Source organism: Cebus imitator, unplaced genomic scaffold (genome assembly GCF_001604975.1).
Source record: "Cebus imitator isolate Cc_AM_T3 unplaced genomic scaffold, Cebus_imitator-1.0 Scaffold7, whole genome shotgun sequence".
Taxonomy (NCBI): domain Eukaryota; kingdom Metazoa; phylum Chordata; class Mammalia; order Primates; family Cebidae; genus Cebus; species Cebus imitator.
The window spans coordinates 272,235-288,955 of NW_016107322.1; the positions used below are offsets into that span (position 1 = coordinate 272,235).

Below are 16,721 nucleotides of genomic sequence, written 5' to 3' on the forward strand. Positions count from 1 at the left end.
TTAGCAAATACAGAATAACTTCTGTAAATTTCTTGTCACTCAGTCTATAAACTAATGAAGTTTTTCATTATATTAATTCTTCAAAAGCATCATTATACTGACTCATTTAGGCATCTAATGAATGGAAAGATGTCTCATATTAAGGTAAATGCCCACATTGATTATGTTGATGTGTGTAATAATATTTTAATGTGTAATACTTTATTTAAATATAAGACAAGTTTTTCAATTAAAGATATATAAAGTAAAAGTAGTAATTACTAATAACTGTTACAAAATTATAATAAAAGCTAATGTATTACATTCACAAAAATAGTGAGTAAAACTTCCTTAATGCATATTGATGCATCTAAGAGAGTTTATAGAAAAATAAAGAATAAGTTAACTTGTTTAAAATGTCTCGGTTTATACTAAAAAAAAGCATTATTCCATAGTACCACATTACCATTAGAGTTAAATACAATTACGTTTGATAGCATTTGCATTAACAGAAATACAACTTACTTTAATTCACAACACTGCACTTTATAAATGTATGTATCTGTAAAAATGTATTTTTCCTATGGTAAAAACCAGTTTTTACCATAGTAAAACATATTTTTATTGGTTACTATTGTAAAAATCTGTAACCGAAGTGTATATATATATATATATATATATATATATATATTTACCGCGTTACCAGTTTTTACAATAGTAACCTAGCAAACATGTATATTGTTAATTTTTAAGAAACAATTTCAGAAAAGTAAATACTCAAAAGAGCCAATCCATATATTCATGCAGAATTAAATTCCCTATCTAATTAATCATGTGTTTTGTCAGAATTAGAATGAAACATTTCAGGATATGCTTCTGTACAAAAGGTTTATAGAATACCTGGGCATATGTAATATTTTTTTGGTTGCAACACTTGTATTAGAGATACAGATATTCATATTTTACACAATTAGTGTTCTACCCAACAGATGCTGAAAAACAACGGCACCCTCCCACATCTCTCATTACACTAATTTCAATTGCACAGAGGCAAAAGCTGTACAAGCTGTAACTACTTTCTTCTTGTGTTTGTCTCTGTTTCTTAAAAGATATGTATATATATGGCCAGGCACAGTGGCCTCTGCCTGCGATCTCAGCACTTTAGGAGACAGATGTGGGTAGATCATGAGGTCAAGAGATGGAGACCACCCTGGCCAACAAGCTGAAACCCATCTCTACTAAAAATACAAAAATTAGCTGGGCATGGTGGCACACGCCCGTAATCTCAGCTACTCAGGAGTCTGAGGGAAGAGAGTCGCTTGAACCCGGGAGGTGGAGGTTGCAGTGAGCGGAGATCACGCCACTGCACTCCAGCCTGGTGACAGAATGAGACTCTGTCTCAAAAAAAGGTAAAAATATATATGTATGTATGTATGTGCATGTGTGTGTATGTGTGTGTATTTATAGACATGTATGTCTATAAATATATATATATATATATATATATATATATATATATATGTTTTGGCTTCTCCTTGAAAATATTTTTAAGTGAAGCTAAGAAAAAATACAATTACCTCTCTATCTGTCTTCACATGAGTGTGCACACTCTTATAATTGTATCTTAAGTTTGTGCTTCTTCAGTATTAGATGTTAACATTATAGACTAGATCATTATTACTGTAAGTAATAATGATCTATAAGATGCAAATTTATTTTATCATGACTTTATTCTCTTACCTGTAAAATATATGTTTTCCCTAGAATAAGTAATAGATATTTTTCTGTTTCCTTAGTTTTCCATGGATTTGTGATAAAATATATTTTAACTTTCCACCAGAAATGTCACTTTTCTCTCAGTACTTTCAGCTAGTTTAGCAACTTTTTCTATTTCTTGGAGGAAGTCCTGTTGAAATCTTTCTTACTGTTCCTTTGTAGAGTCTTTTGGTGTTTGTATGGATACTCTATTATTCTTTCTTCTATGATATAAATACTGTTTATTTACTTATATTTCCCTTTTTTCTGCTTCCCGAGTGATCTCTTTCCTTGGATTCCTTTTATGTGTCTGCATGCTTTCATATCAGTGTTTCAAGTTAGGCGTTTTCTGCTACTGTCTACCGAGTCTTGGTTTTCTTTTCATATTTAAGAGTAGGATATTTTTTAAGCTGAAATGAAAGCTCTGTGTAGAACGGAGGAGCTTCTTAACTTTTATTTTATTGGAAAATAATCTTCCCAGACGCTTACGTAAAAGATACCAACAAAGAAAGTATCTGCAAGTTGTTTTTTTTCATAAACTATTGATAAATATTACTAGGGAGAAATTCTTGTGTCTCTGTGTGGAATTTTAAGGCTGGCTACCATTGCTCTCCCAGGTTGTCTCACAAAGTGTACAGGGAGAAATTTTCACCTCTGTTCTCAAGATAGAGTTTGCAATTATTTCCATGATTAGAGTGCCGTTAGTTTCAGCTCTGTCTTGTAACTGCTTCAGAGTCTACCTGGCTCAATGTCCCCAGGGAGTAAATTTATAGTCTACTGGCAAAAGGGGCATAATTCATTTATCAGATTGAATGTATAGTAATTGGTATCATGGACCTAATTTTTGTTTAGACAAAATTAGGACCTAATTTTTGTTTAGACAAAATGTATCTTACCAAAAAGGACAGTTATTAATTCATCAGGAGGATTAACATCAATTGAATTTTATGCATCTTCCAAAATCAAGTGAATTATAAGATAAAGCATACTAATTCACCATGTAGTCCTCTTCTGTGTCATATGCATTTGTAAGATGTTTGAGATGCACTAGTGTACAAAATATAGCATCCCTTCTGTCCTAGAGCTTATACTGTAGTGTGGTGACATTCAAATAGGTTGTGGAGTACGTTCCATGTTTTAGAAAATGTAAAATGCAGCATTCTATGTGTATTAGTCAAGGTTTTCTAGAGGGATAAGACAAATAGGATAGATGTATCTATAAAAGGGAGTTTATTAAAGAGCATTGACTCACATGATCACAAGATGAAGTCCCACAGTGGGCCACCTGCAAACTGAAGAGCAAGGAAGCCACTCCAAGTCCCGAAAGTTCAAAAGTCAGGAAACTAACAGCGCAGCCTTCAGGCTGTGGCAGAAAGCCTGAGAGCCCCTGGGAAACAACTGGTGTAAGGCCAGAGTCCAAAAACTGAAGAACTTGGAGTCTCATGTTCGAGGGTAGGAAGCATCCAGCATGGGAGAAAACATGAAGGTCGGAAGACTCAGCCAGTCTAGTCCTTCCAGGTTCTTCTGCCTGCTCTATTCTAGCTATTTTGGCAGCTGATTAGATGGTGCCCACCCAGATTAGGTGTGGGTCTGCCTCTCCCAGTCCACTGACTCAAAGGTTAATCTCTTTTGGCAATGCCCTTACAGACACACCCAGGAACAATACTTTGCATCCTTCCATCCAATCAAGTTAATATTCATTATTAACCATCACACTATGAGACCATCTACTCTGGCTACTTAATCAATTTTAGTGTTCATTAAATGATTTATTTATGAAGTAACATTTGAGCAAATGCTTAAATGACAAATTAGATTTAGCCAAAATACAAATAGGGAAAGACTTTTTAAAATAGTATGTAAAACCTGGCTAGGCATTGCAATCCATATTTTCTTTCAAGAAAACATGCTGGGAAGTTACACAGGAAAATCATTAAATAAAACCATAGCCAAGTAATAGATTATTTTGGAAATTATTCATTTAAAGTGGCTAGAAGCCCTTTTAATATAAAAAGCACAAGAATGATAAGAATACATTTTTACTCAATAAATATTCATAATGTGTGGCTAGGAGAAGCATGGTTCATTTAGGGAAACCAGTAATAACTGCAATTATCATAGTCCAGAAAAATGATTTTGGTTATTTGCATTAACTTGTGAAATAAAAAAATAGTGGGTGAAATTTTAGATTATAATGAAATGAAATATACAAAAACTTATGTTTATTGTTATGATGGTTAATGTGCCAACTTGACTAGGCTAAGGAATACTCAGAGAGCTGGTAAATCATTATTTCGGAGTGTGTTTGTGATGGTGTTTCCAGAAAAGATAAGCATTTACATTGGTAGAATGAGTAAAGAAAACAATGCTTACCTCTGTGAATGATGCATATATATTATATATAAACTCACACACACTCTTTGTTCAGTTTCGCTAGAGCATCATGACTAATATTATTGGATATGGGGTATGTAGAAAACAGAGGCATCAGGAGTGATTCCCAGTTCCCAAGACTGTGAAGCGGTGATGGCAGAAAGGATACTACGGAGAAAGAACTGTTGGAGAGACAGGAAGAAAATAAAGAGAGTGTAAAGGCATTTCCGCCAAAAGAAGAGTGTATTCAAAGGAGCAAGAGATCTGCTCTAATGTCAAAGTAGAAAAGACCTGAAATATAAATAGAGCTAGTGACCCTGAAGTTATAATCAAATGACCAGCTCTGAATTTGTTTTCTGCCTCTTGCATTTTCTATTTCCCCAGTGTTTTTATATAAATACATTAAAATACAATTTATAATTAAGAATAGTAACATGGGAAAAAGAAGTTACGTTTGAACACAATTGTCCACATGCATATTAGGCAAGTGTGAAACTATGAACATTAATTTGGGTTATTTGTGCATTAATGAAATGCCTAGTTAGTTATTTTCTAATGACCCACTTTTGTTAACTGATCAGCTCTGATGAGAATTTTAAAGTGCCATGGTTTTACTTTGAATGCTAATGCTCTTTGCCAATGCTTGAAACACCATTTAAATGATCATATCTATTTGTTTAGAATGATGACAAATAATTAGTTCATTCCTAAGCCAGAGGGAGCATTTATTTCCTTCCCCTGAATAAGAAGGGGATTTTTCTCATTGCTAAAAAAATTGAAAACCTCTTGGTATAACATTTTAAAATATGAAAGTGTTGCCATGCAATATGAGATTTTGTTAATGTTTGTAACACTGAAAGAGAGAAAATCATTACTCATGTCAGTAATCAATTCAGATAGATTCAACATTAGATTCTTCAAATCTGAATTGTACCCTTACGCAGTCCCTCATTTTGATTTAGCCAAAATAAAAATGTGGAAAGAATTTTTAAAACAGTATGTAAAGCCTGGCTATGCTGGGAAGTTACATGGGAAAATCATTATATAAAAGATTTGTTTGTTACGCAGGTAATATTTATGAAAAGAAAGTTAAGAAAGTTATGAAAAGCAGGCAAGATTAGCCACAGAACATAGGTTGGCCTTCACCTATCCCAAGCCAACACCTAAAATACTGATTCAGGTATGCCATTGAAAAGAAAAATCTTAAATATATCTGATAGCTAAAGAGGTTCTCATGCTATAAAAGTAGATAAATCAAACGCATGTGTGGGCTATTAAAATCGCATTAAAAACGATATATATATGAGCAAATGTAGCCCATGAGATGGGAGCCTGGTTGCTGGAAAAATCATTGGCTCAGAACAAGAGGCTCATGAAAATGCCAGTGCATACCACATGCATTCAGAACGTAACCTTATTGAAAGATTCACCTCAGACAGAATACTTTGTCAAGGCTGAGTATCATGATGGTGACCCATTTTTGATACACAGTGCTAAGATAGAAAAGAAATAAATGGTCTGGAATGGAGTGAGTTGTGAAAAGAAGGTAGGTGAATAACTGGAGAGAATATTCACAATTCTTTAAGAGTTTTGAGTGAAAGAAATGGGAAATTGATAAATAGCTGTAGCGGAATATTAAAGAAGGGATGTTTTGCAGGAATGCATATTTCGTTATAAAAAAACATCCACATATGTCTTACATGATATAGAAAAAATCCAGAAAAGGTAGAAATTTTAGGTACAGGAGAAAAAAGAAATAGGATGATGAAATTAAGACTTGATTTATATTTATCCACAGCAGCTAAATATAGAAGATAACACTACAAGGAGGAAAATGCCCTAATGAAACTTATTCTGGAAGTGTGACAGCTTTTTGTTCTTTAAATATATGCCTACACGTAATCTACTAATATTCTAGATGAGACACAAAGAATTTCAGTAAGTAGAGGTAACCGTGGTGCCAAATGCTATGCAAAAAAGCTTGACGAATCCAAACAGGTAATGTGAGACAATAAAGCTTGTAAAAATAAAGATAAAATAATATATTTTTTAAGCTTCAGTAACATGAGGTAAAGATTTTTTAAAATAGAAGTTTAACAGTATTAGATATAAAAGATATACAAATTATTACATTAAAATTAAGAACTTTTATTTGCTAAAAAATGACCCACCCAAGAGAGTGAATAAAGGAAGCCGTAAGTACTATTGCCTCTTCCTGAAAAAATCATGCATTGTTTTGTAACACTCATATGTGACGTTGTATAAAAATCTGTAAAAAAAATCTAATGTTCTTAAAAAAGACAAAGATCAAAATGAAAGTAGGAAAGGAAGGAATTTATATGCATGAAACGAAATACTATCTCAAGGTCCAATAAAGAAATAAGCTTGTTTTCAATGTAATTATTTTTTAGCAAGATGCAAATCCAAACCAAGGTGATATACCGCAAAACAAGTACACAATTGGTTAAAATTCAAAAGAAAGAATATTCTTAGTTTAGATATAAAAATGGAAAAACTGAATGTGGTATGGAATAACTGAACTATCATACATTCATGGTAAAATTTTAAATTATTACTTAAAAAACACAAAAAAATTGTCCCACAACCTGTGACCCATGGTTTTGCATCAGTGAACACACAGCAGATGTCAATGCAATGCATGTGCCCATCAAAAGACACAAACACACAAACTCTTAGAAACTTCAATTCCAGAATCACAAAACTGGACCCAATTCCAATGCCATTTATCAATTGAGTAGATAAATAAATTTGATTTACTTCCTTCTTCCACAATAGTTTTGCCTTTGTAGAATTCTTTTTCTAATTTGTTTTAAATTTTGGCTTTAAAATCTCCATCTTTTTTTAAAATTGACAAGTAAAAATTGTAGATATTTATGTTGGGTAATATTATGTATTGATACATATATACTTTGTGGAATGGCTAAAACAAACTAATATATATTACCTCCTATGATGATCCTTTTTGTGGTAAGAACACATACCATTTCTATTTTATTTAAAATTGTGTAACTGAATTTATAATGTTTTAAGCAATTTTTCCTTATTTTCATTGCCATTTCCTATTTTTCATCATTTGCTCTTGGCAAAGAAAGAATAAAAGAGGGTGAGAGAAGAAAAAACAAAGAAGGAAAAAAATAGGGGCCAGAGAGGGAGGAAAAAAAGGAAGGAAGGAAAGAAGGAAGGAAGAAAAGAGGAAGGGAGGAAGGGAGGAAAAGAAGGGAGGGAAGGAAAGAGGGAGGAAGGTACGAAGGGGAAAAGAAAGGGAAGAAAAAAGCAAGGAAGAGAAAAGGAAGGAAAGAAAAGAAACAGATAAACTATTGAAGCAGAGTACATGTTGCTGCTGTTCATCAATTGTCAGTGCCCTTTGATGTTGATGTTTATGAAAAACATAAGATGGTGGGCTCTGACGGCATTTTAAAAGGTTTTCAAAGATTGTCAGGAAATAACAGGTATGTAGCGTTTTAATGGTCATAAGTTTCTAATTTTCATATTGAAGAAAACTTGAATGGATCAAATTTTATTATGTGATTTCTACATTTGCTACAAGTTTAACATATGACCCTCAAAATATATGGATTTCAAGATAAAATAAACACAGCTAGACAGTAGAGACCAACTAAACAACTTAACTCCTGTCAGTATTAGAATTAGTTCACCTTATTAAATGAAATCAATCACTGACACTTTGAGGAAAAGAAAAAAGCAAAGTCAGTAAATCAGTGTTTCCAAATAGAAATGACTTCAATTTGAAGATACGTAACCTATTTAAAGTGCATACTGAGTAATTGCCCCATTAATTTGATGAATGTAGACAGTAATTTGTGATGATTTAAGCCTCAAACTTCTATTTTTCCCTCAGAGGCATAGGGTTTGTTTTACTTTAATTATTTGGGTCATTGCCTTAATTTCCCATTTAACATTACTTGTAAAAAGACTTTCTTATTTTTAAAATATAGCCTTTTTAATGAAGTCCTTTCCAGTACCAACTTTAGCCTTTAAGCTTACCATGTTATGACACTATATGTAAATAGTCACTTTAATAATGACATTTGGAATGGCTGCAAAAAGAAGACCAGTAGGAATGCTGTGAACCAAGCTTTTGCGCCTTCAGTTTTAAATGCATATTGCACCATTACATCATTTTTCTTGGAACTAGAATATTTATTTTTAGATTTTTGCTTGATCTCTTTTTTCCTCTGTCTCTTTCTCTTCCCTGTCTTCTCTTGGTCTCTCCCTCTAATCTATGATATTTTGAAGTACAGTTAAAAAATTCTGTGTCATATTTTAAAATTGGATTTTGTTATTTTAATAACTATATATATTAGTCCATAAATTGCTGTTAATTTAACACTCACATGTACCTTATCAAACAAGTTTAAAATATGAAAAAAAATGTTGCTTTTTAAAAATAAATTAATAACTGTAAATTTGAATTTTCAAAATTGAAACAAAATAAAAAGTAGAGTTTAGTACTTTAATAAAATATGACCTTTAGGTCCAAGTTAGTATTCACCAAAAAAAGCAAATTTTGTGTTATATTAAATTTTGTTTTTAAATTACATACATATATGCCATTGTTCCTTAATTCTATTTAGCTTAAAAGTTTCAACTTAGAAAGTTCTTAATGCCCTCTTTTTGCCTTTGAGATAAGTAAATGTTCATGCATTTAAAACAAAAGTAATAAATTAATTTTTGCGTTTAATTATAATGTACTAATTACCAAAGGCAAATTGACAGAAATAATTACTATGTCAAACATAACCAGTTAAATTTTAATTTAGCTAAATTTTAATTCTCCATTTTTATTGTCAGTCAGAAAAGCAGAAGTAATTTATTTTAAGTCATTAAGCAAGAGTTTGCAATATCTACGGTGATTTTTATGCTTTAGGGTTCAGTTTATCACTTGGACCTATTTCTATGAGACAGGATTCTTCTGCAGAGAAATTTATCCTAAAAACTCCAGAAGTAAATAAAGCTATATTTGATACTGTCACATACATTATACATCTTTAAATCCTTGAATTCACCACCAAATAACTTTCTTCTCATTTACTCAGCCATATTCCATGGTAAAACCCTAGAACATTGCCAATAATGACATCTTCATTGACATCCAAGCTTCCTACACTCATGACTTTCCAGTACATGGCCTCTAGTCCCCTAATATTTTGCTTGTAGGGGGTTAGTAACCAAAATAAAATACACAGAGCTACCAGAGTCACTAAGTTCCCTAAATGAGTGATGTACTGAGGTACCACCTGTTGTCCTGTCCAAGGTCAGGTCTTCTTGTGCACTGAATTGAACACATTTGATAATCTAATCTCATTATATATGGATTTCTTCCCACTTACTTCTTCATAATTAACTACTGCATCTTTCCTGAATCAGTCTTGTATGTACAAGCATACATGAACAAAGCCAAAAAAGAAAAAATCCCTACCATGACCCTATAAGTCCTATAATTATTCACTCTTTTCTCTGCTCATTTTTACAACGGTAATATTTATTCAATCTTTTCGGCCCAGAGTTCTGTCCCTACAGCTGTCTCAAGTAGCAATTAACTTCTAAATGTTGAATCCAATGGTAATTTCTCAGAAGTCATCTTTCTCAGCCTGTAAGCAAAATTTGACACAATTGTTTCTCTCAGTTAAGGTAACACAACCATTTACAACAAAATGTCCCTGTCTGAAGACCTCTTGTAGCACAAGATTTTCCTATCCAAATATCCTTCCCTTAGAATACAAGATACCTCTCCTAAATTCCCTTTCCAATCCCTTGTATAGTATGGCCAAGTCTTGTTTCATTATGTTCTATGGCACAAGATATCTCTGCCCAGAAGCTTACCTGTGTCAAAAGAAACTCCTCCCCTGCAGAGTTAAAAAAAATCTCTAGACACAGTAAAATTAATCTTATAAAGAGATCCTTCTTAGCTTGCTCATTCATTACACAGATTGTCACAGATTGCTGAGGATTTACTGGTCACATTATTTTCTGCATGAACAGAAGAAAAACATTTCTCAACTTTCCTCTGAATTTAGTTAAGCACGAGGTGACTGAGTTCTGGTTTATGTTATGTATGAAGAAGTATATAGAATTCTTCAGTACTAGGTAAAATACTCCTATATAATATTCTATATTCTCTATTGCTTTCTGTGATGGCTGTATAGAGGTATCGTGCTTAAGATGATGGAATCACAAAATGATAGGAGACTTGTCACAGTGCCATTTAATGAGTCACACAACATTTACTGAACCATTATTTAAGAACTATTCTGTTAAGACAGAGAGATTTGGGGGTTAGCACAATATATATCCCCCATATCATGCCTCTAGCTGTTGATGCTCACATTTCAACCTGCTATTTAAAATAGGCTCTTGGAATACTAATTACCACCTGCACATTAAAATAACCAATACTAAATTCTTGATTTTCACTTTCAAAAACAACAACAACAACAACAACAACAACAAGTCTTTCCCCCAATATTCCCCTACTTTATGTGTTGTTCAGGCAAAATCCTCAGTCAGCACTGAATTCTTTTGTATGCTCTCATCCTAAATCCAGTGTTATCAAATTGTTTGGCTAAAGCTTATACATATGTGCATAGTGCAAATGCTTTCACTTTCTGCTGTGATAATCCTAACCATATTACCTCTTACTTAGAACATAGCCATAGCCTTCCAACTCTTCGATTTTAAATATATTATACTTCTGAGTTACATTTTATTGTGGGTTTTCATCTCTTCCACACAAACATTCATAACATAGCCCAAAATTATATGCTGGGTTTAGTCCTGAACTCATGAAGAAGCATTTTTAGGAGTCATGGAAAAATATTTTGACCTAAGAAATAGCTGTTTATATCAGGTGGTTGAAGTTGGCTTTAGAGTGATAGCTAGAAGCAAGCAGTGTGGATTCTTCATTCTTGAATATTGTGTAAAAATATTAATTTTTCTTGTTTCTGAGTAGAAATTTCGTATAGACACAGAATATGTAATGTTGAAGGTATTAGCAAAAGATCTCAAATAATCTGATTTCCCAGACTTCTTCATGACATTCTGTATGTTGCCTGTGATACACAGAACAAAAGTTGTTAATTACGGAAGAGGCCACACAAACAACAATTATTTTAAGGAAATAATGCCTTTGAGATACATACTGAGAAGAATATCATTGCAAGTGATGATAAAGGTTAAAAAATATAAACATCAGGAGTTATGTATTTGATAAGGATCTTTTGTCAGCTGATCAGTGAGATAAATTGATGAGAAAAGAATAAGCTGTCTACGAGAGGACACCAGCCAACAAATAATGAGGAAGTGGATCTCGTGAAGCAGTGGTATTGTAGAGGAGATGATCCCTGTGAGAACTATCAAAGAAATAAAATTACCAGAATTTTACAATTTTGGGAAATGTGGAACATTTGGGAAAAAAAGGAACCAATCACAATAAGTAATAATGCAAGCTTTTGAAAATTTGGTGGTTTGTGTAACCATTACCTGATATGGATTCTGTAAGAGGCAAATAATAATTCTCACTTATATATTACCAAGGATCATTTTAACTTAAGATTGCAAAAATCAACTTGGAAATTTGATTGCTACTTATAATCTGAACTTCAGTTGAGGCAAATGGAAGTTGGTAAAATGTTTGATCTGAAAAACAATTTATCCTGTCTCTAGTAAATATAAAAAATAAAAATAAAAATTAGCCAGGCGTGGTAGCAGGCTAATTTAAAATATACATCCTTAGTTATTGAGTATCTACATTCTGATAGTTTTATACTCCATTAATTTCAGAATAAGGACCTGAAAACATTTTATTTTCATTTTCTCCCATCCATTATTTGTTCTATTGTTATCATATATTTTAATTTTAAATATGAGGTGGCTGGTGGCAGTGGCTCACACCTGTAATCCCATCACTTTGGAAGTCCAGTGGGGAGGATAAGTTGGAATCAAGAGGTGGAGACCAGTGTGGCCAAAATGATGAAACTCTGTCTACTAAAAATACAAAAATTAGCCGGGCATGGTGGCACACCCCTGTACTCCCTGCTACTCAGGAGGCTGAGGCAGGAGAATCACTTGAATCCAGATGGCAGAGGTTGCAGTGAGCCGAGGTCGTGCTACTGCACTACACAGCCTGGGTGTCAGAATGAGACTCCATCTAAAATAATAATAATAATAATAATAATAATAATAAAAATAAACAACAAATCAACAAAACAACAAAGAGCCTTTTTAACCTGCAAAATTTGCTAAGTTACCTGAACTCTGTTCATAAACATCTCCATTTTACTCTACATGTCGATAATTTTCAAACCTTTGAGCAGATTGGAATCCTTTGAAAGGCTCCCTGTGGCAGATTTCAGGGCCTCTTCTTCAGATTCATGTTCCATAGGTCTGGAATGGGGTGCAAAACTTTAAATTACTGAGTTCCTTGGTAATGCTGAAGCTGCTGGTTTGTGGGAGGCATTTGAGAATTACATCCCTCACTGTATTTTAATACTCCACAGTTTTCACTTCCTTTTCAAATAAATGTAGTTAACGGAAGGAAAAAAGTTAAGCGTTTAAAGAAATAGAGTTTGGCATGACAGCAACTGTGGCCAAAGCAGCTGCTGCTGCCGTCAGTACAGCTGGAGATGTAAGCCCACGCTGGGGGCTGTCTGTGGGCCACACTCTCTCAATGAGTAGAGATCCCGTCGTGTCAGAGTAAAATGGACAGTAGCATTGGTGGTGATTGTGGTGAGCCGGGGCCACCTGATCACTAACAAAAGACATCTGTTAACCAACAGCCGCCAAGGCTCTCTGATGAAATATATAGCAACAAAGGAAGAAAAGAAGCAAAATGGAAATTGTGCTCACCAGCACCTTAGAACAATGCTGCTCAGGGCCAGTCCAACACTGAATGTGTTTGCACTGTGAGGAGAATGTTCATAGAGGCCTGTTGTGTTGGGCGCATATTTATTCATATTTTTGTTAAATGTTAAATCGTTTAGCACAGTAAATCTGAGTGCATAATATATCATTTCATTCCATTTGAGCTTCTTGAGTGTTTTCTTTAAATATATGCAGAGTTGCTGCCCCTTTCTGGAACTATGAGTACCACAGTCTTTTAAATTCTCAATATGAGTAGAGCTTTTGAGCTTTATATCCAAGAGGAACTGAACAAGCCTGTTTGGAATATGCAATGAACATCAAGAAACCATCTTGCTGTGGAAGCAGAATTATTTTTCCCCTTTCTGTTTAAAATATCTTTCCTTTTGATGTCAGTTTTATTCCTTATTTACACAAGTTCCACAATTCAAAAGGAAAACTCAATAGTAAGGTTTCAAACTGGCAGAAAAATTAGAAAGTCTCATGAACATTCATGGTTTTGATCTGGGCTCTGGATACATGGACTTAAAACTATCGGGTTGTGGAGGCAATAGCTTGTTTATTTCTGCTGTAGCAATGGCTGTGACAAAAGAGTATCCATCAAGAAAATTGTCCTTACTGATCCCCAGAGTCTCAAACATGCTCTACATGAAATCAAAATTATTAGAAGATTTGACATCATAACATTGTGAAACTGTTTGAAATTTCTGGTACCAGTGGAAGTCAATTAACAAACGATGTGAGCTCTCTTACCAAACTTAACAATATTTTCATTTTTCAGAATGACATGGAGACAGACTTGGCTAATGTGCTGAAGCAGGGCCCTTTACTGGAAGAGCATGCCAGGATTTTCATATATCAGCTGCTATGGCGACTTAGGTATATCACTCTGCAAATGTGTTGGACAGATATCTCCAACTAGCTAATGTTTTCATTAACACTGAAGTTGTGGTGCTGAAGATAGGAAACTTTGGTCTTGCACAGGTCCTGGATCCTCATTATTCTCATAAGGGTCATCTTTCTGAAGGATTGGTAGCTAAATGGTACGGATCGCCACATCTTTCAGTTTTTCCTAACAGTTATAATAAAACCATTGTGGGCTGCAGGGCACATCTTTGCTGAAATGCTGACTGGTAACACCCTATTTGCAGGTGCACATGAACTTGAACAGATGCAGCTGATTTTAGAATCTATTTCTGTTATGCATAAGGAAGATCGTCAGGAACTTCTTGGTGTAATTCCAGTTTATATTAGAAATGGCATGACTGAAACACACAAATCTTTAACTCAGCTGCTTCAGGGAATTAGCTGAAAAGCACTGGGTTTCCTGGAACAAATTTTGACATTTTTATCCCCACAGATGGATTAACAGCAGAAGAAGCACTCTCCCATCATTACACGAGCATATATTATTTTCCAATGGATAAGCCAATTTCAAGTAATCTTTTTCATATTGTAGATAAACTTTATGATATTTTGCTTATGGATGAAACTCACTGTCACATTTATAACTGGGAAAGGTATGATTGTTAATTTTCAGAATGCCTGAACATAACCACTTTGATATTGATGAAGTTCCTCTTGATCCAAGAGCTCTGTCTGACAACACTGATGAAGAAGAAGTACACACTGATCCCCACAAATATCTGGATGGACATTGGGAAAAGTATAAAATACCTGGAGGATCTAATAACTCTACTGAGCCTTTTTGGAAGTACCCAGATTATCGTGAAAACAAATAGTGATTTGGGGGGGTAGCCACATTTGTAGCTACAAAGCCAGTTCATCATATTTAGATAACTTAGTTTGAAGAGCAAGTACAGTTAATCATTAGTATGAACCCAAGGTTACCATACATCTTTCCAATTGGAAAGAATAAAGCAGAGAAAATAAATCTGATTAAAAAAAGGCAAGTGAAAATGTGAAAGGAATGGATTGGCTAAAGCCCAGGTAATGTTAGAGGAAGCCTCACAGTAACTGGTTGAAAAACATAGGGAAATAAATCAGGGGTTTGATTTTGATTCCTTTATTGCAGGAACTACTCTACTTAGTTCAAAACACGAGCCTACTGATGTTGTTGAGAAATTAAATGACTCAAATAGATCAGTGTCCCAACTAGAATTGAAAAGTTTGATATCAAAGACAGTAAGCTGAGAAAAATAGAAAAAAGAAATGGCAAATCTGCCTCAGTGGGAAGTCTCGTACCTGTCTTCTTGAGGCAGCTAGTTTGTGAGTGGTGGGAGAACTGTTTTATCACAAATCAGTTTTGTTGTGAGGTAAGAAAACATGAATGAGTTGAGAAGAAAAACATTTGCACTAGTTACTTAGACAAGTTATGTAACAGGAAGAAAGACACTGAAATAATAGAAACTTAGCTAGTAGAGGATGGGAAGCTTGGGGAAAGAGGAAACAAAGGATTTCGAACAACCGTGATGAATTGCTCTTTAACAAGAACCTCGAGTCCACAGGCATCCTGCAGTTTCGCGGTCCCCTCGGGTCACCACAGGCCACATTCCCACCTTTTGCTAGGAAATATTCCCCTCGTTTTCCTCATAAAACCTGCAGCAGCATTTTAAAACATGTGAACTAAAACACTCAGCAGACAGTTATCTTTACATTCTTCATGAAATGTGTTTTGTCTTTATCACTAGGGCTTATGTCGTTTTTTACTTGAATAAGGTGGTGCAATTTAATAAGGATTTCATTAGCTCTTGGTTTTTAAAATCCAGACTTTTTTTTTTTTCTACACGTGAGATAGTTTTCATTTTCACTGGCACGTCATTTGCACACAAAAATAAAGAATAGATCAAAATAATGCAACTCAGGAGGAGACAAAAGAAATGCACTAAGACAAGTAGAAAACATTCTCTCATTGAACAGTGATCTGTTTTACAGGAAAGAAATCTTTTTTTTTTTTAATTTACACAGTGAGACACTATGTAATTGCCTGAAAATATCTATGTTCTTCTAAAACATTTTTCTTCATGAATATTTTTAAGTTTTTCACACTGTACACATTTCTTAAAACTTATGACATTAGTAGCAACTGAAAATGTATGCTGAATTTGGTACACATTTGTTATCTGGCTGAAGATAACAAAAGAATATTGCAAAATATATACCACTCAGAGTGCTTCAAATATGCACATTTAGCCAACATTTGTTGTAGTAAACTATCCTCAATAAGACTTTTACTGTTTATAAATTTTCTCATTATGCATAATTTACAGTGAAGTGTTGATACATGACATTTATTTTAGCAAATCAGTATATTTTCTGTGTTTAATTATAAAAAGTAGCTTAGTTTTTAAAATTTATTTGCAAATATACTTTTTCCATTTGGCACTATGGTTTGTTACCTATCTAACTGAATAGATAATGTCAGCTTATCTTAAGCACGTCTATGTATTTAATTTACTTAAGTGTTTATTTTAAGTAAATTCTCACTGTGCACAGAAATTTGTATTACGTAGGTGCTTGATTTATCTACAAAGAAAAATTAGGAATTACTGGCCGGGCATAGTGGCTCACGTCTGCAATACCAGCACTTTGGGAGGCCGAGGTGGGTGGATGATTAAAGGAGGTCAGGAGTTCGAGACCAGCCTGGCTAGCATGATGAAACCCCATTTCTGCTAAAAATACAAAAAATTAGCCAGGCGTGGTGGCACATGCCTGTAATCCCAGCAACTGAGGAGGCTGAGGCAGGGGAATCACTT

The 16,721-nt window shown here is 34.0% G+C and overlaps 1 pseudogene; it reads left to right on the forward strand.

Annotated features, from left to right (window-relative positions):
- The first annotated feature begins 12,718 nt into the window (after window positions 1-12,718).
- LOC108311725 lies at window positions 12,719-15,595 on the forward strand (annotated as a pseudogene).
- Window positions 15,596-16,721: the final 1,126 nt, after the last annotated feature.